Below are 23,155 nucleotides of genomic sequence, written 5' to 3' on the forward strand. Positions count from 1 at the left end.
GTTTTGATGACATCTTGCTCGGCTAGTATAGAGCGGCTCCTTGCCAGACACCGACCTTAAGTAACCTAGAGGCTGGAAGCCCCAAGCCCCACAAGTCCGTGAAGAGAAAGGAAAGCACAAAAGGGCCTCTTGCTGAGCACTGGACTGGACAGGACAGGGCAGCCAGAGGGCAAAGTAGAAAAGCAGCAAGTGAGAGGCTTGTCTCTGCCTACGGCCACACCACCCTGAACACGCCCGATCTCGTCTGATCTCGGAAGCTAAGCAGGGTCGGGCCTGGTTAGTAGGGTTGAGCGACTTTCATTTTTTTAAGATCGAGTAGGGTTTTGGGAAACCCGATTTTGTCCAGAGTCGAGTCGAGTGCAGTCGGCCGATTATCGCTAAAAGTCGTGGATCGACCGAAACACGAAACCCAATGCAAGTCAATGGGGAAGCATAGTCGGCAGTGAGTGGAGGCCAGGAAAACACCTACAGTGCCCATTTTAATGCCAAAAACATCCATTCTTGTTTCTGAAGCTTGCCAATCTTAATTAACTGTATAATAATAGTTGGGCATAGGGAATTGGGGGAAAGTTGTGGGGGGAGTAGGGCTGGCTCAAGTTTTTCGTGGGCCCAGGAAATGCGGACTACGTCACGGCGGTGTTGCAGGGAAAGGTAAGTATTTAAAAGTTGCAAGTGCTGTGATCCTGAGCAAGCAGGGGGGGGGCCCACTCGTTCGCATTGCCACTGGCACAGGGCCCCTCAAAGTACGGCGGTGTGTTTGCATGGCGGGGGCGCCTCCCACCAGCAGCGACACTTTTGCGTACTCTGAGGGGCCCTGTGCCAGTGACGTCGCCAACGAGTATGCCCCCCCACCTGATGAAGGAACCTGCACTTTCATCTGCACCTTCCTCTTTGTCCCTGTGTAAGGTGGTATAACATGCGGGAAGGGGAACCTTACTTTCAGCAGGGACAGATTCTGGCTGTGTAGAGTACAAGGGGAATGTAGTGGTCTAGGTCAATGTACCAGCAGACTCATTTAGCAGTGGCTGGGCAATGGGCAGGATGAGGAGGAAACAGATATAGGGCCAAAGAATAAAGTAGGCTACATGCAGTTCAAAATTGGTAACAGGACTAAACAGGCGGCATTGCTTTGTTCAGTGGAGTAGCAAACCCAAGAGCAGCAGACACTGTTTCAAGGGCCTAACCACACTAGTAGGCCAAATGCAGTTTAATATCTGATAGTATAGGGCGAAAGCCAGAATGTGGAAGCTCAGCTTTGTTCAGTTGAGGACAACACCAGGGAGGGGCAGACACCTTTAGTAGGCCGGAAAAGCCTATTGCATTTTTTAAAATGGTAATTTGGAGCAGAAGGTTGAAGCTCAGCTTTATTTAGTTGAGGGCAACACCAGGCAGGGGCACACAGACAGACACCTTTAGTAGGCCGGAAAAGCCTATTGCATTTTTCAAAATGGTAATTTGGAGCAGAAGGTTGAAGCTCAGCTTTATTTAGTTGAGGGCAACACCAGGGAGGGGCAGAAGCCGTTAGTAGGCCCTAACCACCATTTTTTTTTTTTAAAACCACTTAATGAGAGCCGGAAGGTTGAAGCTCAGCTTTATTTAGTTGAGGACAACACCAGGCAGGGGCACACAGACAGACACCTTTAGTAGGCCTGAAAAGCCTATTGCATTTTTCAAAATGGTAATTTGGAGCAGAAGGTTGAAGCTCAGCTTTATTTAGTTGAGGGCAACACCAGGGAGGGGCAGAAGCCGTTAGTAGGCCCTAACCACCATTTTTTTTTTTAAAACCACATAATGAGAGCCGGAAGGTTGAAGCTCAGCTTTATTTAGTTGAGGACAACACCAGGGAGGGGCACACAGACAGACACCTTTAGTAGGCCGGAAAAGCCTATTGCATTTTTCAAAATGGTAATTTGGAGCAGAAGGTTGAAGCTCAGCTTTATTTAGTTGAGGGCAACACCAGGGAGGGGCAGAAGCCGTTAGTAGGCCCTAACCACCATTTTTTTTTTTTAAAACCACTTAATGAGAGCCGGAAGGTTGAAGCTCAGCTTTATTTAGTTGAGGACAACACCAGGGAGGGGCAGAAGCCGTTAGTACGCCCTAACCACCATTTTTTTGTTTAAAACCACATAATGAGAGCCGGAAGGTTGAAGCTCAGCTTTATTTAGTTGAGGACAACACCAGGGAGGGGCACACAGACAGACACCTTTAGTAGGCCGGAAAAGCCTATTGCATTTTTCAAAATGGTAATTTGGAGCAGAAGGTTGAAGCTCAGCTTTATTTAGTTGAGGGCAACACCAGGGAGGGGCAGAAGCCGTTAGTAGGCCCTAACCACCATTTTTTTTTTTAAAACCACATAATGAGAGCCGGAAGGTTGAAGCTCAGCTTTATTTAGTTGAGGACAACACCAGGGAGGGGCAGAAGCCGTTAGTAGGCCCTAACCACCATTTTTTTTTTTTAAAACCACTTAATGAGAGCCGGAAGGTTGAAGCTCAGCTTTATTTAGTTGAGGACAACACCAGGGAGGGGCAGAAGCCGTTAGTAGGCCCTAACCACCATTTTTTTTTTTAAAACCACATAATGAGAGCCGGAAGGTTGAAGCTCAGCTTTATTTAGTTGAGGACAACACCAGGGAGGGGCACACAGACAGACACCTTTAGTAGGCCGGAAAAGCCTATTGCATTTTTCAAAATGGTAATTTGGAGCAGAAGGTTGAAGCTCAGCTTTATTTAGTTGAGGGCAACACCAGGGAGGGGCAGAAGCCGTTAGTAGGCCCTAACCACCATTTTTTTTTTTAAAACCACTTAATGAGAGCCGGAAGGTTGAAGCTCAGCTTTATTTAGTTGAGGACAACACCAGGGAGGGGCAGAAGCCGTTAGTAGGCCCTAACCACCATTTTTTTTTTTTAAACCACTTAATGAGAGCCGGAAGGTTGAAGCTCAGCTTTATTTAGTTGAGGACAACACCAGGGAGGGGCAGAAGCCGTTAGTAGGCCCTAACCACCATTTTTTTTTTTAAAACCACATAATGAGAGCCGGAAGGTTGAAGCTCAGCTTTATTTAGTTGAGGACAACACCAGGGAGGGGCACACAGACAGACACCTTTAGTAGGCCGGAAAAGCCTATTGCATTTTTCAAAATGGTAATTTGGAGCAGAAGGTTGAAGCTCAGCTTTATTTAGTTGAGGGCAACACCAGGGAGGGGCAGAAGCCGTTAGTAGGCCCTAACCACCATTTTTTTTTTTTAAAACCACTTAATGAGAGCCGGAAGGTTGAAGCTCAGCTTTATTTAGTTGAGGACAACACCAGGCAGGGGCACACAGACAGACACCTTTAGTAGGCCGGAAAAGCCTATTGCATTTTTCAAAATGGTAATTTGGAGCAGAAGGTTGAAGCTCAGCTTTATTTAGTTGAGGGCAACACCAGGGAGGGGCAGAAGCCGTTAGTAGGCCCTAACCAAAGTTGAAGGCCAAATGCAGTTTAATTTCTGATACTATAGGCCGAAAGCCAGAAGGTGGAAGTTCCGATTTAGACAGTGGAGGACAATTTGAATTAGGGACTGCAGACAGACTTAGTAGGCTGTCCCCTGTGGACCATGCATCCACCACATTAACCCATTGCGCCGTAATGGACACGTAATCTTCCGTGGCCATGCCTACAGGTCCATGCGTCTGTTGTCAGGTGCACCTTTGTACTCACAGATTGCCAGAGTGCATGGACAATGCGGTCTTCTACATGCTGGTGGAGGGTTGGGATGGCTTTTCTCGCAAAAGAAGTGTCGACTGGTTAGCTTGTAGCGTGGTACAGCGTAGTCCATCATGGCCTTATTAATAGTAAATAAAATATATAACTAGGCTCTATGAACTTTTAAATAGGTTCCAGGGGTACACGGGCAGCATTGGTGTGGTCAGTGGAGGAGTATTGCAAGTAGGGGCTGCAGACAGGCTATCAAAGGCCTAAAATAACAAACAGTAGGCAGTCATGGCAGTTTTACATCGGTTACATGGATACACAGGCAGGCACTCCAGGCAGCATTGTGGTCAGTGGAGGAGTATTGCAAGTAGGGGCCGCAGACAGGCTATCAAAGGCCTAAAATAACAAACAATAGGCTCATGGCAGTTTTACAGCGGTTACATGGATACACGGGCAGGCAACTTGGTGGTGGTGAGTGGAGGAGTATTTAAAGTAGGGACCGCAGACAGGCTATCAAAGGCCTAAAATAACAAACAATAGGCTTATGGCAGTTTTACAGCGGTTACATGGATACACGGGCAGGCAGCTTGGTGGTCAGTGGAGGAGTATTTAAAGTAGGGACCGCAGACAGGCTATCAAAGGCCTAACATAACAAACAATAGGCTCATGGCAGTTTCACAGCGGTTACATGGATACACGGGCAGGCAGCTTGGTGGTGGTGAGTGGAGGAGTATTTAAAGTAGGGACCGCAGACAGGCTATCAAAGGCCTAAAATAACAAACAATAGGCTCATGGCAGTTTTACAGCGGTTACATGGATACACGGGCAGGCAGCTTGGTGGTCAGTGGAGGAGTATTTAAAGTAGGGACCGCAGACAGGCTTCAAAGGCCTAACATAAGAAAATGGGCTGGCTGTAGGCACTTTATAATTGGTTCCAGGGGTACACGGGCAGCAGTGGTCTGGTCAGTGGAGGAGTATTTAAAGTAGGGACCGCAGACAGGCTATCAAAGGCCTAAAATAACAAACAATAGGCTTATGGCAGTTTTACAGCGGTTACATGGATACACGGGCAGGCAGCTTGGTGGTGGTGAGTGGAGGAGTATTTAAAGTAGGGACCGCAGACAGGCTATCAAAGGCCTAAAATAACAAACAATAGGCTTATGGCAGTTTTACAGCGGTTACATGGATACACGGGCAGGCAGCTTGGTGGTGGTGAGTGGAGGAGTATTTAAAGTAGGGACCGCAGACAGGCTTCAAAGGCCTAACATAAGAAAATGGGCTGGCTGTAGGCACTTTATAATTGGTTCCAGGGGTACACGGGCAGCAGTGGTCTGGTCAGTGGAGGAGTATTTAAAGTAGGGACCGCAGACAGGCTATCAAAGGCCTAACATAACAAACAATAGGCTCATGGCAGTTTCACAGCGGTTACATGGATACACGGGCAGGCAGCTTGGTGGTGGTGAGTGGAGGAGTATTTAAAGTAGGGACCGCAGACAGGCTTCAAAGGCCTAACATAAGAAAATGGGCTGGCTGTAGGCACTTTATAATTGGTTCCAGGGGTACACGGGCAGCAGTGGTCTGGTCAGTGGAGGAGTATTTAAAGTAGGGACCGCAGACAGGCTATCAAAGGCCTAAAATAACAAACAATAGGCTCATGGCAGCTTTACAGCGGTTACATGGATACACAGGCAGCTTGGTGGTGAGTGGAGGAGTATTTAAAGTAGGGACCGCAGACAGGCTATCAAAGGCCTAAAATAACAAACAATAGGCTCATGGCAGCTTTACAGCGGTTACATGGATACACGGGCAGGCAGCTTGGTGGTCAGTGGAGGAGTATTTAAAGTAGGGACCGCAGACAGGCTTCAAAGGCCTAACATAAGAAAATGGGCTGGCTGTAGGCACTTTATAATTGGTTCCAGGGGTACACGGGCAGCAGTGGTCTGGTCAGTGGAGGAGTATTTAAAGTAGGGACCGCAGACAGGCTATCAAAGGCCTAAAATAACAAACAATAGGCTTATGGCAGTTTTACAGCGGTTACATGGATACACGGGCAGGCAGCTTGGTGGTGGTGAGTGGAGGAGTATTTAAAGTAGGGACCGCAGACAGGCTATCAAAGGCCTAAAATAACAAACAATAGGCTTATGGCAGTTTTACAGCGGTTACATGGATACACGGGCAGGCAGCTTGGTGGTGGTGAGTGGAGGAGTATTTAAAGTAGGGACCGCAGACAGGCTTCAAAGGCCTAACATAAGAAAATGGGCTGGCTGTAGGCACTTTATAATTGGTTCCAGGGGTACACGGGCAGCAGTGGTCTGGTCAGTGGAGGAGTATTTAAAGTAGGGACCGCAGACAGGCTATCAAAGGCCTAAAATAACAAACAATAGGCTCATGGCAGCTTTACAGCGGTTACATGGATACACAGGCAGCTTGGTGGTGAGTGGAGGAGTATTTAAAGCAGGGACCGCAGACAGGCTATCAAAGGCCTAAAATAACAAACAATAGGCTCATGGCAGCTTTACAGCGGTTACATGGATACACAGGCAGCTTGGTGGTGAGTGGAGGAGTATTTAAAGTAGGGACCGCAGACAGGCTATCAAAGGCCTAAAATAACAAACAATAGGCTCATGGCAGCTTTACAGCGGTTACATGGATACACAGGCAGCTTGGTGGTGAGTGGAGGAGTAGTGCAAGGAGTGTCTGTCCCAGTACTCCCAAAATATAAATAGATGTTAATGTCTCGCAAAACAACCAAAACAAAAAAAAAGGTGGCATACTTAGGTACAGGGGTGGGCTCATCTACTGAGTTTCTGACATAGTAATTTGGCAGTAACTATTTAATGGTGCCAATATAGGACACAGACACAGACTACTTTAAGTTGCATCATAGATGTCTACAAATTTGTATTGTCAGTGCCAGACATTGAATGATGTCAGCGAATAGACTAAAGATTGGTGGAGCTGTGCGACATAATTTTGCACGTGGTAGAGCACATTTTGAGCTGGGGTAGGGGGGAACTCTCTTGAGGCCGGCGGGACCGCCCCAGGGCCCCTCATGTTACAACGGTGTGTCTGACGTTGGGTGCGCACCACCACCGCCAGAGACACTACATTGTACTATGAGGGACCCAGTAGCAATGCCGTCAACCAAAAGCGAGCACACCCACCTCTTCAGACAAACAGCAGTCTCACGGGTGCTTGCGCCAAGTCGCGATACCACGGCCCCGTGTGGGGAGTTTTGCCATTTAGGGAGGTGTAAACATGTCGTATGCTGGACAATCAGCTGCAGCAAATTAGACATTAGAAAAGTAATTCACAGGCAAGAGCTTTTCATAGGAAAGCTAGGTGTCGGCCGGGCAAGGTGGGGCAAAAGATTTCGAAATCCAGTTGTGGTTCATTTTAATGAATGTTAGATCGTCAACATTTTGGGTAGCCAGACGAGTCCTTTTTTCGGTTAATATTGAACCTGCAGCACTGAATACTCTTTCTGATAGGACACTTGCTGCCGGGCAAGCAAGCTCCTGCAATGCATATTCTGCCAATTCTGGCCAGGTGTCTAATTTGGAGGCCCAGTAATCAAATGGGAATGACGGTTGAGGGAGAACATCGATAAGGGATGAAAAATAGTTAGTAACCATACTGGACAAATGTTGTCTCCTGTCACTTTCAATTGATGCAGCAGTACCTGTCCTGTCTGCGGTCATAGCAAAATCACTCCACAACCTGGTCAGAAAACCCCTCTGTCCAACGCCACTTCTGATGTGTGCACCCCTAACACTCCTAGTCTGCTGCCCCCTGGAGCTCGTGTGAGAACGATCACGTGCGCTGTGTGCTGGGAATGCCTGAAGCAAACGGTCAACAAGAGTTGATTGTTTGGTTGCTAATATTAGTTCCAAGTTCTCATGTGGCATAATATTTTGCAATTTGCCTTTATAGCGTGGATCAAGGAGGCAGGCCAACCAGTAATCGTCATCGTTCATCATTTTCGTAATGCGTGTGTCCCTTTTTAGGATACGTAAGGCATAATCCGCCATGTGGGCCAAAGTTCCAGTTGTCAAATCTCCGGTTGTGATTGGTTGAGGGGCAGTTGCAGGCAAATCTACGTCACTTGTGTCCCTCAAAAAACCAGAACCCGGCCGTTACACGCAACCAATTTCCTGTGCCCCCGGGAAAGGTTCGGCATTAAAAATATACTCATCCCCATCATCCTCCTCGTCCTCCACCTCCTCTTCGCCCGCTACCTCGTCCTGTACACTGCCCTGACCAGACAATGGCTGACTGTCATCAAGGCTTTCCTCTTCCTCTGGTGCAGACGCCTGCTCCTTTATGTGCGTCAAACTTTGCATCAGCAGACGCATTAGGGGGATGCTCATGCTTATTACGGCGTTGTCTGCACTAACCAGCCGTGTGCATTCCTCAAAACACTGAAGGACTTGACACATGTCTTGTATCTTAGACCACTGCACACCTGACAACTCCATGTCTGCCATCCTACTGCCTGCCCGTGTATCCTCCCACAAATAAATAACAGCACGCCTCTGTTCGCACAGTCTCTGAAGCATGTGCAGTGTTGAGTTCCACCTTGTTGCAACGTCTATGATTAGGCGATGCTGGGGAAGGTTCAAAGACCGCTGATAGGTCTGCATACGGCTGGCGTGTACAGGCGAACGTCGGATATGTGAGCAAAGTGCACGCACTTTGAGGAGCAGGTCGGAGAACCCAGGATAAGTTTTCAATAAGCACTGCACCACCAGGTTTAAGGTGTGAGCCAGGCAAGGAATGTGTTTCAGTTGGGAAAGGGAGATGGCAGCCATGAAATTCCTTCCGTTATCACTCACTACCTTGCCTGCCTCAAGATCTACTGTGCCCAGCCACGACTGCGTTTCTTGTTGCAAGAACTCGGACAGAACTTCCGCGGTGTGTCTGTTGTCGCCCAAGCACTTCATAGCCAATACAGCCTGCTGACGCTTGGCAGTAGCTGGCCCATAATGGGACAACTGGTGTGCAACAGTGTCATCTGCCGATGGAGTGGTTGGCAGACTGCGTTCTGTGGAAGAGCTGTAGCTTCTGCAGGAGGACGAGGAGGAGGAGGAGGAGGGGGTGCGAACGCCTACAGCCAACTGTTTCCTAGACCGTGGGCTAGGCACAACTGTCCCTAAATTGATGTCGCCTGTGGACCCTGCATCCACCACATTCACCCAGTGTGCCGTGATGGACACATAACGTCCCTGGCCATGCCTACTGGTCCATGCATCTGTAGTCAGGTGCACCTTTGTACTCACAGATTGCCTGAGTGCATGGACGATGCGCTGTTTAACATGCTGGTGCAGGGCTGGGATGGCTTTTCTGGAAAAAAAGTGTCGACTGGGTAGCTCGTATCGTGGTTCAGCGTACTCCATCAGGGCTTTGAAAGCTTCGCTTTCAACTAACCGGTAGGGCATCATCTCTAACGAGATTAGTCTAGCTATGTGGGCGTTAAAACCCTGTGTACGCGGATGCGAGGATAAGTACTTCCTTTTTCTAACCAGAGTCTCATGTAGGGTGAGCTGGACTGGAGAGCTGGAGATCGTGGAACTTTCGGGTGTGCCGGTGTACATGGCAGACTGAGAGACGGTTGGAGACGGTATTGTTTCCGCCGGTGCCCTAGATGCAATATTTCCTCCTACAAAACTGGTGATTCCCTGACCCTGACTGCTTTTGGCTGGCAAAGAAACCTGCACAGATACTGCCGGTGGTGCGGAAAATGGTGGCCTTACAGTGACGGAAGAGATGTTGCGTTGCTGACTAGCTTCATTGGCCGAGGGTGCTACAACCTTGAGGGACGTTTGGTAGTTAGTCCAGGCTTGAAAATGCATGGTGGTTAAGTGTCTATGCATGCAACTAGTATTTAGACTTTTCAGATTCTGACCTCTGCTTAAGCTAGTTGAACATTTTTGACAGATGACTTTGCGCTGATCAGTTGGATGTTGTTTAAAAAAATGCCAGACTGCACTCTTCCTAGACTCGGATCCCTTTTCAGGGATTGCAGACTGAGCTTTAACCGGATGGCAACGCTGTGCTCCAACAGGTTTTGGCTTTGACACGCGTTTTGGGCCAGATACGGGCCCGGCAGATGGAACCTGTTGCGATGTTGATGCCTGCTGCGGCCCCTCCTCCACCTCCGCTTCTGAACTACTGCCGCCTGCACCCTGTTCCCCCAATGGCTGCCAATCGGGGTCAATAACTGGGTCATCTATTACCTCCTCTTCGAGCTCGTGTGCAACTTCGTCTGTGTCACTGTGTCGGTCGGTGGTATAGCGTTCGTGGCGGGGCAACATAGTCTCATCAGGGTCTGATTGTGGATCTGTACCCTGAGAGGGCAATGTGGTGGTCTGAGTCAAAGGAGCAGCATAGTACTCTGGCTGTGGCTGTGCATCAGTGCACTCCATGTCAGAATATACTTGTAATGGGCATGGCCTGTTAAATGTTTCACTTTCTAAGCCAGGGACGGTATGTGTAAAGAGCTCCATGGAGTGACCCGTTGTGTCGCCTGCTGCATCCTTCTCTCTTGTTGTAGTTTTTGCTGAGGAGGACAAGGAAGCGACTTGTCCCTGATCGTGAACATCCACAAGCGACGCGCTGCTTTTACATTTACCAGTTTCGGAAGAGGAGGCAAAAGAGCTAGAGGCTGAGTCTGCAATGTAAGCCAAAACTTGCTGTTGCTGCTCCGCCTTTAAAAGCGGTTTTCCTACTCCCAGAAAAGAGAGCGTTCGAGGCCTTGTGTAGCCTGACGACGAAACTGGCTCCACAGCTCCAGACTTAGGTGGAATATTTTTATCCCCACGACCACCTGATGCTCCACTACCACTACCATCATTACCAGCTGACAATGAACGCCCACGACGACCTCTTGCACCAGACTTCCTCATTGTTTTAAAATCTTAACCAAAGTAACTTTATTTGTTGCTGTCAAACAACTTACACGGTGAGCTATAACTTCAGTATGATTTCAATATCCCTTAACAGGTTGGTGAGACCACAAGGAAAATCAGGCACAATGTTACACACTCTGTTTTCTGTGGCACAAAATCACAGAGATGACACACACGCAGGACTGTCACTCAAGCACTAATGTCAATATTAATCTCCCACCTAATTTATGTTTTTTTTTTTTTCAGGGAGACTTTAGAAACCAAATAATATTAAAAAAAAAAAAAAAAAAAAAAAAAAAAAGGCTTTCTATGGCCCACAATTAGAGAGAGAGAGGTGGCACACCCAGGAGTCAAGACTGGCACACAAGCTGAAAGGGCAATATTACTCTCCCACTGTTTTTTTATGTATTTTTTGTTTTTTAAGGGAGACTTTAGAAACCCAATAATATTTAAAAAAATAAATAAATAGGCTTTCTATGGCCCACTGAATGAGAGGGAGAGAGGTGGCACACCCAGGAGTCAAGACTGGCACACAAGCTGAAAGGGCAATATTACTCTCCCACTGTTTTTTTAGGTTTTTTTTTTTTTTTAAGGGAGACTTTAGAAACCCAATAATATTTAAAAAAAAAAATAAATAGGCTTTCTATGGCCCACTGAATGAGAGGGAGAGAGGTGGCACACCCAGGAGTCAAGACTGGCACACAAGCTGAAAGGGCAATATTACTCTCCCACTGTTTTTTTAGGTTTTGTTTTTTTTTTCAGGGAGACTTTAGAAACCAAATAATATTAAAAAAAAAAAAAAAAAAATAGGCTTGCTATAGCCCACTGAATGAGAGATAGCACACACAGCAGTGGCACACAAGCCCTGACTGAGGCCAATATTTTTCTCCCACTGATTGATGTAGTGTTTTTGTGTTGAGGTAGAATTTAGAACACAAATCACGGAAAAAATAAATAGGCTTTCTATGGCCCACTGAATGAAAGGGAGAGAGGTGGCACACCCAGGAGTCAAGACTGGCACACAAGCTGAAAGGGCAATATTACTCTCCCACTGTTTTTTTATGTATTTTTTGTTTTTTAAGGGAGACTTTAGAAACCCAATAATATTAAAAAAAAAAAATAAATAGGCTTTCTATGGCCCACTGAATGAGAGGGAGAGAGGTGGCACACCCAGGAGTCAAGACTGGCACACAAGCTGAAAGGGCAATATTACTCTCCCACTGTTTTTTTAGGTTTTTTTTTTTTTTTCAGGGAGACTTTAGAAACCAAATAATATTAAAAAAAAAAATAAAAAAATAGGCTTGCTATAGCCCACTGAATGAGAGATAGCACACACAGCAGTGGCACACAAGCCCTGACTGAGGCCAATATTTTTCTCCCACTGATTGATGTAGTGTTTTTGTGTTGAGGTAGATTTTAGAACACAAATCACGGAAAAAATAAATAGGCTTTCTATGGCCCACTCAGTGAGAGATGGCACACACAGGGATGGCACTGTAGCAGAAATGCCAATCTTAATCTCCCACAAAAAAAAACAAAAAAAAAAAAAAAACTGTCCTACAATTACTATCTCCCTGCAGTAATCTAAGCCAGGTATGGCAGGCAGCAATAGGAGTGGACTGATGCACAAATTAAATAAAAAGTGTGGACAAACAAAAAAGATAGCTGTGCAGAAAGGAAGGAACAAGAGGATATGTGCTTTGAAAAAAACAGTTGGTTTCCACAGTGGCGTACACACAGCAATACAGCTATCACGGAGCCTTCTAGGGCAGCCCAATGAGCTACAGCGCTGAGGAAAAAAAAAAAAAAAATAGCTTCCACAGTCCCTGCACACCGAAGGTGGTGTTGGACAGTGGAAATCGCTGCAGCACAAGCGGTTTGGTGGTTAGTGGACCCTGCCTAACGCTCTCCCTGCTTCTGACGAAGCGGCAGCAACCTGTCCCTAAGCTCAGATCAGCAGCAGTAAGATGGCGGTCGGCGGGAACGCCCCTTTATAGCCCCTGTGACGCCGCAGACAGCAAGCCAATCACTGCAATGCCCTTCTCTAAGATGGTGGGGACCAGGATCTATGTCATCACGCTGCCCACACTCTGCGTTCACCTTCATTGGCTGAGAAATGGCGCTTTTCGCGTCATTGAAACGCGACTTTGGCGCGAAAGTCGCGTACCGCATGGCCGACAAGCACAGGGGTCGGATCGGGTTTCATGAGACGCCGACTTAGCCAAAAGTCGGCGACTTTTGAAAATGATCGACCCGTTTCGCTCAACCCTACTGGTTAGTACTTGGATGGGAGACCGCCTGGGAATACCAGGTGCTGTAGGCTTTTGCTTTTTCCTTCCTTCCACCAGCAGGGGTCACTCTCCTCTATGCCTTTTTTCCATTCCCTTTCACAAGGGCACACATGCTTCTTTCTTCTTGTCATTTGCTTTCACTCTTGCGCTATTCCATCCTTGCAAAATGCCAGCATCCTTCTCATCACCGTGGGCCTCCAGCATTGTTGCTTATTTACTTTTAATACTAGGCTTCTTTTCAACAGGACCAGCGCCTCCTGCGGGCTTGGAAGCAACCGCCGGCAACCTGGTGGCCAGTTTACAGGCCGAAGCAAGCAGAACACCTTTGCAGGCAACACGACTCCCCTGAAGAGCAGCTCACAGTCACTCGCAACCATCTCACCCTCTTCCTTCATTCGCTCCTGGACGTCTCGATCCACCTCAAGTTGCTGCTCCAGCTTGCTCTTTCTGTCACGTCCCCCCCCCCCCAGATGAATGGTTAAAGGTACCGTCACATTAAGCGACGCTGCAGCGATATCGACAACGATGCCGATCGCTGCAGCGTCGCTGTGTGGTCGCTGGAGAGCTGTCACACAGACAGCTCTCCAGTGACCAACGATGCCGAAGTCCCCGGGTAACCAGGGTAAACATCGGGTTACTAAGCGCAGGGCCGCGCTTAGTAACCCGATGTTTACCCTGGTTACCAGTGTAAATGTAAAAAAAAAAAAACAGTACATACTTACATTCCAGTGTCTGCCGCGTCCCCCGGCGTCCGCTTCCCTGCACTGTGTAAGCGCCGGCCCTAAAGCACAGCGGTGACGTCACCGCTGTGCTTTGCTTTCCGGCCGGCACTGACACAGTCAGTGCAGAAAGCTATGAGCAGCAGCGCGGACGCCGGGGGACGTGACAGACATCAGAGGGTGAGTATGTAGTGTTTTTTTTTTACTTTTACAATGGTAACCAGGGTAAATATCGGGTTACTAAGCGCGGCCCTGCGCTTAGTAACTCGATATTTGCCCTGGTTACCATTGTAAAACATTGCTGGCATCGTTGCTTTTGCTGTCAAACACGACGATACACGCCGATCTGACGACCAAATAAAGTTCTGGACTTTCAGCAACGACCAGCGATATCACAGCAGGATCCAGATCGCTGCTGCGTGTCAAACACAACGATATCGCTATCCAGGACGCTGCAACGTCACAGATCGCTATCGTTATCGTTGTTAAGTCGCTTAATGTGACGGTACCTTTAGCCTGCAGGAGACCCTGCGTCGAGCCATTTTTAAAGACACCTGATGCTCAGGCCCTGCTGCGGCAGGTGTTTCACTGCAAAACAAACAACGCCTATAGGGGCAGCCCAGCCTTTGCATGGGCCCTTCGGAGCCCGCCTCCACATGGTCAGAGTTCTCGCCACCACGCGAGCCTGAGGAAGGCTGGCCAGGCGATGGGCCAAGCAGCGTCTACTGGCCACACCACCCTGGATACGCCCGATCTCGTCCGATCTCGGAAGCAAAGCAGGGCTGGGCTTGGACAGTACTTGGATGGGAGACCTCCTGGGAACACCAGGTGCTGTAGACAGTTTTGATGACATCTTGCTCGGCTAGTATAGAGCGGCTCCTTGCCAGACACCGACCTTAAGCAACCTAGAGGCTGGAAGCCCCAAGCCCCACAAGTCCGTGAAGAGAAAGGAAAGCACAAAAGGGCCTCTTGCTGAGCACTGGACTGGACAGGACAGGGCAGCCAGAGTGCAAAGTAGAAAAGCAGCAAGTGAGAGGCTTGTCTCTGCCTACGGCCACACCACCCTGAACACGCCCGATCTCGTCTGATCTCGGAAGCTAAGCAGGGTCGGGCCTGGTTAGTACTTGGATGGGAGACCGCCTGGGAATACCAGGTGCTGTAGGCTTTTGCTTTTTCCTTCCTTCCACCAGCAGGGGTCACTCTCCTCTATGCCTTTTTTCCATTCCCTTTCACAAGGGCACACATGCTTCTTTCTTCTTGTCATTTGCTTTCACTCTTGCGCTATTCCATCCTTGCAAAATGCCAGCATCCTTCTCATCACCGTGGGCCTCCAGCATTGTTGCTTATTTACTTTTAATACTAGGCTTCTTTTCAACAGGACCAGCGCCTCCTGCGGGCTTGGAAGCAACCGCCGGCAACCTGGTGGCCAGTTTACAGGCCGAAGCAAGCAGAACACCTTTGCAGGCAACACGACTCCCCTGAAGAGCAGCTCACAGTCACTCGCAACCATCTCACCCTCTTCCTTCATTCGCTCCTGGACGTCTCGATCCACCTCAAGTTGCTGCTCCAGCTTGCTCTTTCTGTCACGTCCCCCCCCCCCCCAGATGAATGGTTAAAGGTACCGTCACATTAAGCGACGCTGCAGCGATATCGACAACGATGCCGATCGCTGCAGCGTCGCTGTGTGGTCGCTGGAGAGCTGTCACACAGACAGCTCTCCAGTGACCAACGATGCCGAAGTCCCCGGGTAACCAGGGTAAACATCGGGTTACTAAGCGCAGGGCCGCGCTTAGTAACCCGATGTTTACCCTGGTTACCAGTGTAAATGTAAAAAAAAAAAAACAGTACATACTTACATTCCAGTGTCTGCCGCGTCCCCCGGCGTCCGCTTCCCTGCACTGTGTAAGCGCCGGCCCTAAAGCACAGCGGTAACGTCACCGCTGTGCTTTGCTTTCCGGCCGGCACTGACACAGTCAGTGCAGAAAGCTATGAGCAGCAGCGCGGACGCCGGGGGACGTGACAGACATCAGAGGGTGAGTATGTAGTGTTTTTTTTTTACTTTTACAATGGTAACCAGGGTAAATATCGGGTTACTAAGCGCGGCCCTGCGCTTAGTAACTCGATATTTGCCCTGGTTACCATTGTAAAACATTGCTGGCATCGTTGCTTTTGCTGTCAAACACGACGATACACGCCGATCTGACGACCAAATAAAGTTCTGGACTTTCAGCAACGACCAGCGATATCACAGCAGGATCCAGATCGCTGCTGCGTGTCAAACACAACGATATCGCTATCCAGGACGCTGCAACGTCACAGATCGCTATCGTTATCGTTGTTAAGTCGCTTAATGTGACGGTACCTTTAGCCTGCAGGAGACCCTGCGTCGAGCCATTTTTAAAGACACCTGATGCTCAGGCCCTGCTGCGGCAGGTGTTTCACTGCAAAACAAACAACGCCTATAGGGGCAGCCCAGCCTTTGCATGGGCCCTTCGGAGCCCGCCTCCACATGGTCAGAGTTCTCGCCACCACGCGAGCCTGAGGAAGGCTGGCCAGGCGATGGGCCAAGCAGCGTCTACTGGCCACACCACCCTGGATACGCCCGATCTCGTCCGATCTCGGAAGCAAAGCAGGGCTGGGCTTGGACAGTACTTGGATGGGAGACCTCCTGGGAACACCAGGTGCTGTAGACAGTTTTGATGACATCTTGCTCGGCTAGTATAGAGCGGCTCCTTGCCAGACACCGACCTTAAGCAACCTAGAGGCTGGAAGCCCCAAGCCCCAAGCCCCACAAGTCCGTGAAGAGAAAGGAAAGCACAAAAGGGCCTCTTGCTGAGCACTGGACTGGACAGGACAGGGCAGCCAGAGTGCAAAGTAGAAAAGCAGCAAGTGAGAGGCTTGTCTCTGCCTACGGCCACACCACCCTGAACACGCCCGATCTCGTCTGATCTCGGAAGCTAAGCAGGGTCGGGCCTGGTTAGTACTTGGATGGGAGACCGCCTGGGAATACCAGGTGCTGTAGGCTTTTGCTTTTTCCTTCCTTCCACCAGCAGGGGTCACTCTCCTCTATGCCTTTTTTCCATTCCCTTTCACAAGGGCACACATGCTTCTTTCTTCTTGTCATTTGCTTTCACTCTTGCGCTATTCCATCCTTGCAAAATGCCAGCATCCTTCTCATCACCGTGGGCCTCCAGCATTGTTGCTTATTTACTTTTAATACTAGGCTTCTTTTCAACAGGACCAGCGCCTCCTGCGGGCTTGGAAGCAACCGCCGGCAACCTGGTGGCCAGTTTACAGGCCGAAGCAAGCAGAACACCTTTGCAGGCAACACGACTCCCCTGAAGAGCAGCTCACAGTCACTCGCAACCATCTCACCCTCTTCCTTCATTCGCTCCTGGACGTCTCGATCCACCTCAAGTTGCTGCTCCAGCTTGCTCTTTCTGTCACGTCCCCCCCCCCCAGATGAATGGTTAAAGGTACCGTCACATTAAGCGACGCTGCAGCGATATCGACAACGATGCCGATCGCTGCAGCGTCGCTGTGTGGTCGCTGGAGAGCTGTCACACAGACAGCTCTCCAGTGACCAACGATGCCGAAGTCCCCGGGTAACCAGGGTAAACATCGGGTTACTAAGCGCAGGGCCGCGCTTAGTAACCCGATGTTTACCCTGGTTACCAGTGTAAATGTAAAAAAAAAAAAACAGTACATACTTACATTCCAGTGTCTGCCGCGTCCCCCGGCGTCCGCTTCCCTGCACTGTGTAAGCGCCGGCCCTAAAGCACAGCGGTGACGTCACCGCTGTGCTTTGCTTTCCGGCCGGCACTGACACAGTCAGTGCAGAAAGCTATGAGCAGCAGCGCGGACGCCGGGGGACGTGACAGACATCAGAGGGTGAGTATGTAGTGTTTTTTTTTTACTTTTACAATGGTAACCAGGGTAAATATCGGGTTACTAAGCGCGGCCCTGCGCTTAGTAACTCGATATTTGCCCTGGTTACCATTGTAAAACATTGCTGGCATCGTTGCTTTTGCTGTCAAACACGACGATACACGCCAATCTGACGACCAAATAAAGTTCTGGACTTTCAGCAACGACCAGCGATATCACAGCAGGATCCAGATCGCTGCTGCGTGTCAAACACAACGATATCGCTATCCAGGACGCTGCAACGTCACAGATCGCTATCGTTATCGTTGTTAAGTCGCTTAATGTGACGGTACCTTTAGCCTGCAGGAGACCCTGCGTCGAGCCATTTTTAAAGACACCTGATGCTCAGGCCCTGCTGCGGCAGGTGTTTCACTGCAAAACAAACAACGCCTATAGGGGCAGCCCAGCCTTTGCATGGGCCCTTCGGAGCCCGCCTCCACATGGTCAGAGTTCTCGCCACCACGCGAGCCTGAGGAAGGCTGGCCAGGCGATGGGCCAAGCAGCGTCTACTGGCCACACCACCCTGGATACGCCCGATCTCGTCCGATCTCGGAAGCAAAGCAGGGCTGGGCTTGGACAGTACTTGGATGGGAGACCTCCTGGGAACACCAGGTGCTGTAGACAGTTTTGATGACATCTTGCTCGGCTAGTATAGAGCGGCTCCTTGCCAGACACCGACCTTAAGCAACCTAGAGGCTGGAAGCCCCAAGCCCCACAAGTCCGTGAAGAGAAAGGAAAGCACAAAAGGGCCTCTTGCTGAGCACTGGACTGGACAGGACAGGGCAGCCAGAGTGCAAAGTAGAAAAGCAGCAAGTGAGAGGCTTGTCTCTGCCTACGGCCACACCACCCTGAACACGCCCGATCTCGTCTGATCTCGGAAGCTAAGCAGGGTCGGGCCTGGTTAGTACTTGGATGGGAGACCGCCTGGGAATACCAGGTGCTGTAGGCTTTTGCTTTTTCCTTCCTTCCACCAGCAGGGGTCACTCTCCTCTATGCCTTTTTTCCATTCCCTTTCACAAGGGCACACATGCTTCTTTCTTCTTGTCATTTGCTTTCACTCTTGCGCTATTCCATCCTTGCAAAATGCCAGCATCCTTCTCATCACCGTGGGCCTCCAGCATTGTTGCTTATTTACTTTTAATACTAGGCTTCTTTTCAACAGGACCAGCGCCTCCTGCGGGCTTGGAAGCAACCGCCGGCAACCTGGTGGCCAGTTTACAGGCCGAAGCAAGCAGAACACCTTTGCAGGCAACACGACTCCCCTGAAGAGCAGCTCACAGTCACTCGCAACCATCTCACCCTCTTCCTTCATTCGCTCCTGGACGTCTCGATCCACCTCAAGTTGCTGCTCCAGCTTGCTCTTTCTGTCACGTCCCCCCCCCCCCCAGATGAATGGTTAAAGGTACCGTCACATTAAGCGACGCTGCAGCGATATCGACAACGATGCCGATCGCTGCAGCGTCGCTGTGTGGTCGCTGGAGAGCTGTCACACAGACAGCTCTCCAGTGACCAACGATGCCGAAGTCCCCGGGTAACCAGGGTAAACATCGGGTTACTAAGCGCAGGGCCGCGCTTAGTAACCCGATGTTTACCCTGGTTACCAGTGTAAATGTAAAAAAAAAAAACAGTACATACTTACATTCCAGTGTCTGCCGCGTCCCCCGGCGTCCGCTTCCCTGCACTGTGTAAGCGCCGGCCCTAAAGCACAGCGGTGACGTCACCGCTGTGCTTTGCTTTCCGGCCGGCACTGACACAGTCAGTGCAGAAAGCTATGAGCAGCAGCGCGGACGCCGGGGGACGTGACAGACATCAGAGGGTGAGTATGTAGTGTTTTTTTTTTACTTTTACAATGGTAACCAGGGTAAATATCGGGTTACTAAGCGCGGCCCTGCGCTTAGTAACTCGATATTTGCCCTGGTTACCATTGTAAAACATTGCTGGCATCGTTGCTTTTGCTGTCAAACACAACGATATCGCTATCCAGGACGCTGCAACGTCACAGATCGCTATCGTTATCGTTGTTAAGTCGCTTAATGTGATGGTACCTTTAGCCTGCAGGAGACCCTGCGTCGAGCCATTTTTAAAGACACCTGATGCTCAGGCCCTGCTGCGGCAGGTGTTTCACTGCAAAACAAACAACGCCTATAGGGGCAGCCCAGCCTTTGCATGGGCCCTTCGGAGCCCGCCTCCACATGGTCAGAGTTCTCGCCACCACGCGAGCCTGAGGAAGGCTGGCCAGGCGATGGGCCAAGCAGCGTCTACTGGCCACACCACCCTGGATACGCCCGATCTCGTCCGATCTCGGAAGCAAAGCAGGGCTGGGCTTGGACAGTACTTGGATGGGAGACCTCCTGGGAACACCAGGTGCTGTAGACAGTTTTGATGACATCTTGCTCGGCTAGTATAGAGCGGCTCCTTGCCAGACACCGACCTTAAGTAACCTAGAGGCTGGAAGCCCCAAGCCCCACAAGTCCGTGAAGAGAAAGGAAAGCACAAAAGGGCCTCTTGCTGAGCACTGGACTGGACAGGACAGGGCAGCCAGAGGGCAAAGTAGAAAAGCAGCAAGTGAGAGGCTTGTCTCTGCCTACGGCCACACCACCCTGAACACGCCCGATCTCGTCTGATCTCGGAAGCTAAGCAGGGTCGGGCCTGGTTAGTAGGGTTGAGCGACTTTCATTTTTTTAAGATCGAGTAGGGTTTTGGGAAACCCGATTTTGTCCAGAGTCGAGTCGAGTGCAGTCGGCCGATTATCGCTAAAAGTCGTGGATCGACCGAAACACGAAACCCAATGCAAGTCAATGGGGAAGCATAGTCGGCAGTGAGTGGAGGCCAGGAAAACACCTACAGTGCCCATTTTAATGCCAAAAACATCCATTCTTGTTTCTGAAGCTTGCCAATCTTAATTAACTGTATAATAATAGTTGGGCATAGGGAATTGGGGGAAAGTTGTGGGGGGAGTAGGGCTGGCTCAAGTTTTTCGTGGGCCCAGGAAATGCGGACTACGTCACGGCGGTGTTGCAGGGAAAGGTAAGTATTTAAAAGTTGCAAGTGCTGTGATCCTGAGCAAGCAGGGGGGGGGCCCACTCGTTCGCATTGCCACTGGCACAGGGCCCCTCAAAGTACGGCGGTGTGTTTGCATGGCGGGGGCGCCTCCCACCAGCAGCGACACTTTTGCGTACTCTGAGGGGCCCTGTGCCAGTGACGTCGCCAACGAGTATGCCCCCCCACCTGATGAAGGAACCTGCACTTTCATCTGCACCTTCCTCTTTGTCCCTGTGTAAGGTGGTATAACATGCGGGAAGGGGAACCTTACTTTCAGCAGGGACAGATTCTGGCTGTGTAGAGTACAAGGGGAATGTAGTGGTCTAGGTCAATGTACCAGCAGACTCATTTAGCAGTGGCTGGGCAATGGGCAGGATGAGGAGGAAACAGATATAGGGCCAAAGAATAAAGTAGGCTACATGCAGTTCAAAATTGGTAACAGGACTAAACAGGCGGCATTGCTTTGTTCAGTGGAGTAGCAAACCCAAGAGCAGCAGACACTGTTTCAAGGGCCTAACCACACTAGTAGGCCAAATGCAGTTTAATATCTGATAGTATAGGGCGAAAGCCAGAATGTGGAAGCTCAGCTTTGTTCAGTTGAGGACAACACCAGGGAGGGGCAGACACCTTTAGTAGGCCGGAAAAGCCTATTGCATTTTTTAAAATGGTAATTTGGAGCAGAAGGTTGAAGCTCAGCTTTATTTAGTTGAGGGCAACACCAGGCAGGGGCACACAGACAGACACCTTTAGTAGGCCGGAAAAGCCTATTGCATTTTTCAAAATGGTAATTTGGAGCAGAAGGTTGAAGCTCAGCTTTATTTAGTTGAGGGCAACACCAGGGAGGGGCAGAAGCCGTTAGTAGGCCCTAACCACCATTTTTTTTTTTTAAAACCACTTAATGAGAGCCGGAAGGTTGAAGCTCAGCTTTATTTAGTTGAGGACAACACCAGGCAGGGGCACACAGACAGACACCTTTAGTAGGCCTGAAAAGCCTATTGCATTTTTCAAAATGGTAATTTGGAGCAGAAGGTTGAAGCTCAGCTTTATTTAGTTGAGGGCAACACCAGGGAGGGGCAGAAGCCGTTAGTAGGCCCTAACCACCATTTTTTTTTTTAAAACCACATAATGAGAGCCGGAAGGTTGAAGCTCAGCTTTATTTAGTTGAGGACAACACCAGGGAGGGGCACACAGACAGACACCTTTAGTAGGCCGGAAAAGCCTATTGCATTTTTCAAAATGGTAATTTGGAGCAGAAGGTTGAAGCTCAGCTTTATTTAGTTGAGGGCAACACCAGGGAGGGGCAGAAGCCGTTAGTAGGCCCTAACCACCATTTTTTTTTTTAAAACCACATAATGAGAGCCGGAAGGTTGAAGCTCAGCTTTATTTAGTTGAGGACAACACCAGGGAGGGGCACACAGACAGACACCTTTAGTAGGCCGGAAAAGCCTATTGCATTTTTCAAAATGGTAATTTGGAGCAGAAGGTTGAAGCTCAGCTTTATTTAGTTGAGGGCAACACCAGGGAGGGGCAGAAGCCGTTAGTAGGCCCTAACCACCATTTTTTTTTTTAAAACCACATAATGAGAGCCGGAAGGTTGAAGCTCAGCTTTATTTAGTTGAGGACAACACCAGGGAGGGGCAGAAGCCGTTAGTAGGCCCTAACCACCATTTTTTTTTTTTAAAACCACTTAATGAGAGCCGGAAGGTTGAAGCTCAGCTTTATTTAGTTGAGGACAACACCAGGGAGGGGCAGAAGCCGTTAGTAGGCCCTAACCACCATTTTTTTTTTTAAAACCACATAATGAGAGCCGGAAGGTTGAAGCTCAGCTTTATTTAGTTGAGGACAACACCAGGGAGGGGCACACAGACAGACACCTTTAGTAGGCCGGAAAAGCCTATTGCATTTTTCAAAATGGTAATTTGGAGCAGAAGGTTGAAGCTCAGCTTTATTTAGTTGAGGGCAACACCAGGGAGGGGCAGAAGCCGTTAGTAGGCCCTAACCACCATTTTTTTTTTTAAAACCACATAATGAGAGCCGGAAGGTTGAAGCTCAGCTTTATTTAGTTGAGGACAACACCAGGGAGGGGCAGAAGCCGTTAGTAGGCCCTAACCACCATTTTTTTTTTTTAAAACCACTTAATGAGAGCCGGAAGGTTGAAGCTCAGCTTTATTTAGTTGAGGACAACACCAGGGAGGGGCAGAAGCCGTTAGTAGGCCCTAACCACCATTTTTTTTTTTAAAACCACATAATGAGAGCCGGAAGGTTGAAGCTCAGCTTTATTTAGTTGAGGACAACACCAGGGAGGGGCACACAGACAGACACCTTTAGTAGGCCGGAAAAGCCTATTGCATTTTTCAAAATGGTAATTTGGAGCAGAAGGTTGAAGCTCAGCTTTATTTAGTTGAGGGCAACACCAGGGAGGGGCAGAAGCCGTTAGTAGGCCCTAACCACCATTTTTTTTTTTAAAACCACTTAATGAGAGCCGGAAGGTTGAAGCTCAGCTTTATTTAGTTGAGGACAACACCAGGGAGGGGCAGAAGCCGTTAGTAGGCCCTAACCACCATTTTTTTTTTTTAAACC

At 49.4% G+C, this 23,155-nt stretch overlaps 7 non-coding genes across 7 annotated transcripts; all 7 read left to right on the plus strand.

Moving 5' to 3' along the window:
• The first annotated feature begins 14,326 nt into the window (after positions 1-14,326).
• Positions 14,327-14,446, plus strand: LOC143784027 (5S ribosomal RNA). Its single transcript, XR_013217684.1, has one exon. It is a non-coding gene; the product is annotated as a 5S ribosomal RNA (ribosomal RNA).
• Positions 14,447-14,652: 206 nt separating this feature from the next.
• LOC143783780 (5S ribosomal RNA) lies at positions 14,653-14,771 on the plus strand. The gene has a single exon (XR_013217449.1). It is a non-coding gene; the product is annotated as a 5S ribosomal RNA (ribosomal RNA).
• A 1,408-nt stretch (positions 14,772-16,179) lies between these two features.
• LOC143784028 (5S ribosomal RNA) lies at positions 16,180-16,299 on the plus strand. Its single transcript, XR_013217685.1, has one exon. It is a non-coding gene; the product is annotated as a 5S ribosomal RNA (ribosomal RNA).
• Positions 16,300-16,512: 213 nt separating this feature from the next.
• LOC143783781 (5S ribosomal RNA) lies at positions 16,513-16,631 on the plus strand. Its single transcript, XR_013217450.1, has one exon. It is a non-coding gene; the product is annotated as a 5S ribosomal RNA (ribosomal RNA).
• Positions 16,632-18,037: 1,406 nt separating this feature from the next.
• Positions 18,038-18,157, plus strand: LOC143784029 (5S ribosomal RNA). The gene has a single exon (XR_013217686.1). It is a non-coding gene; the product is annotated as a 5S ribosomal RNA (ribosomal RNA).
• A 206-nt stretch (positions 18,158-18,363) lies between these two features.
• On the plus strand, positions 18,364-18,482 carry LOC143783782 (5S ribosomal RNA). The gene has a single exon (XR_013217451.1). It is a non-coding gene; the product is annotated as a 5S ribosomal RNA (ribosomal RNA).
• Positions 18,483-19,789: 1,307 nt separating this feature from the next.
• LOC143784031 (5S ribosomal RNA) lies at positions 19,790-19,909 on the plus strand. The gene has a single exon (XR_013217689.1). It is a non-coding gene; the product is annotated as a 5S ribosomal RNA (ribosomal RNA).
• The last annotated feature ends 3,246 nt before the right edge of the window (positions 19,910-23,155 follow it).

Source organism: Ranitomeya variabilis, chromosome 6, assembly GCF_051348905.1.
Source record: "Ranitomeya variabilis isolate aRanVar5 chromosome 6, aRanVar5.hap1, whole genome shotgun sequence".
NCBI lineage: Eukaryota > Metazoa > Chordata > Amphibia > Anura > Dendrobatidae > Ranitomeya > Ranitomeya variabilis.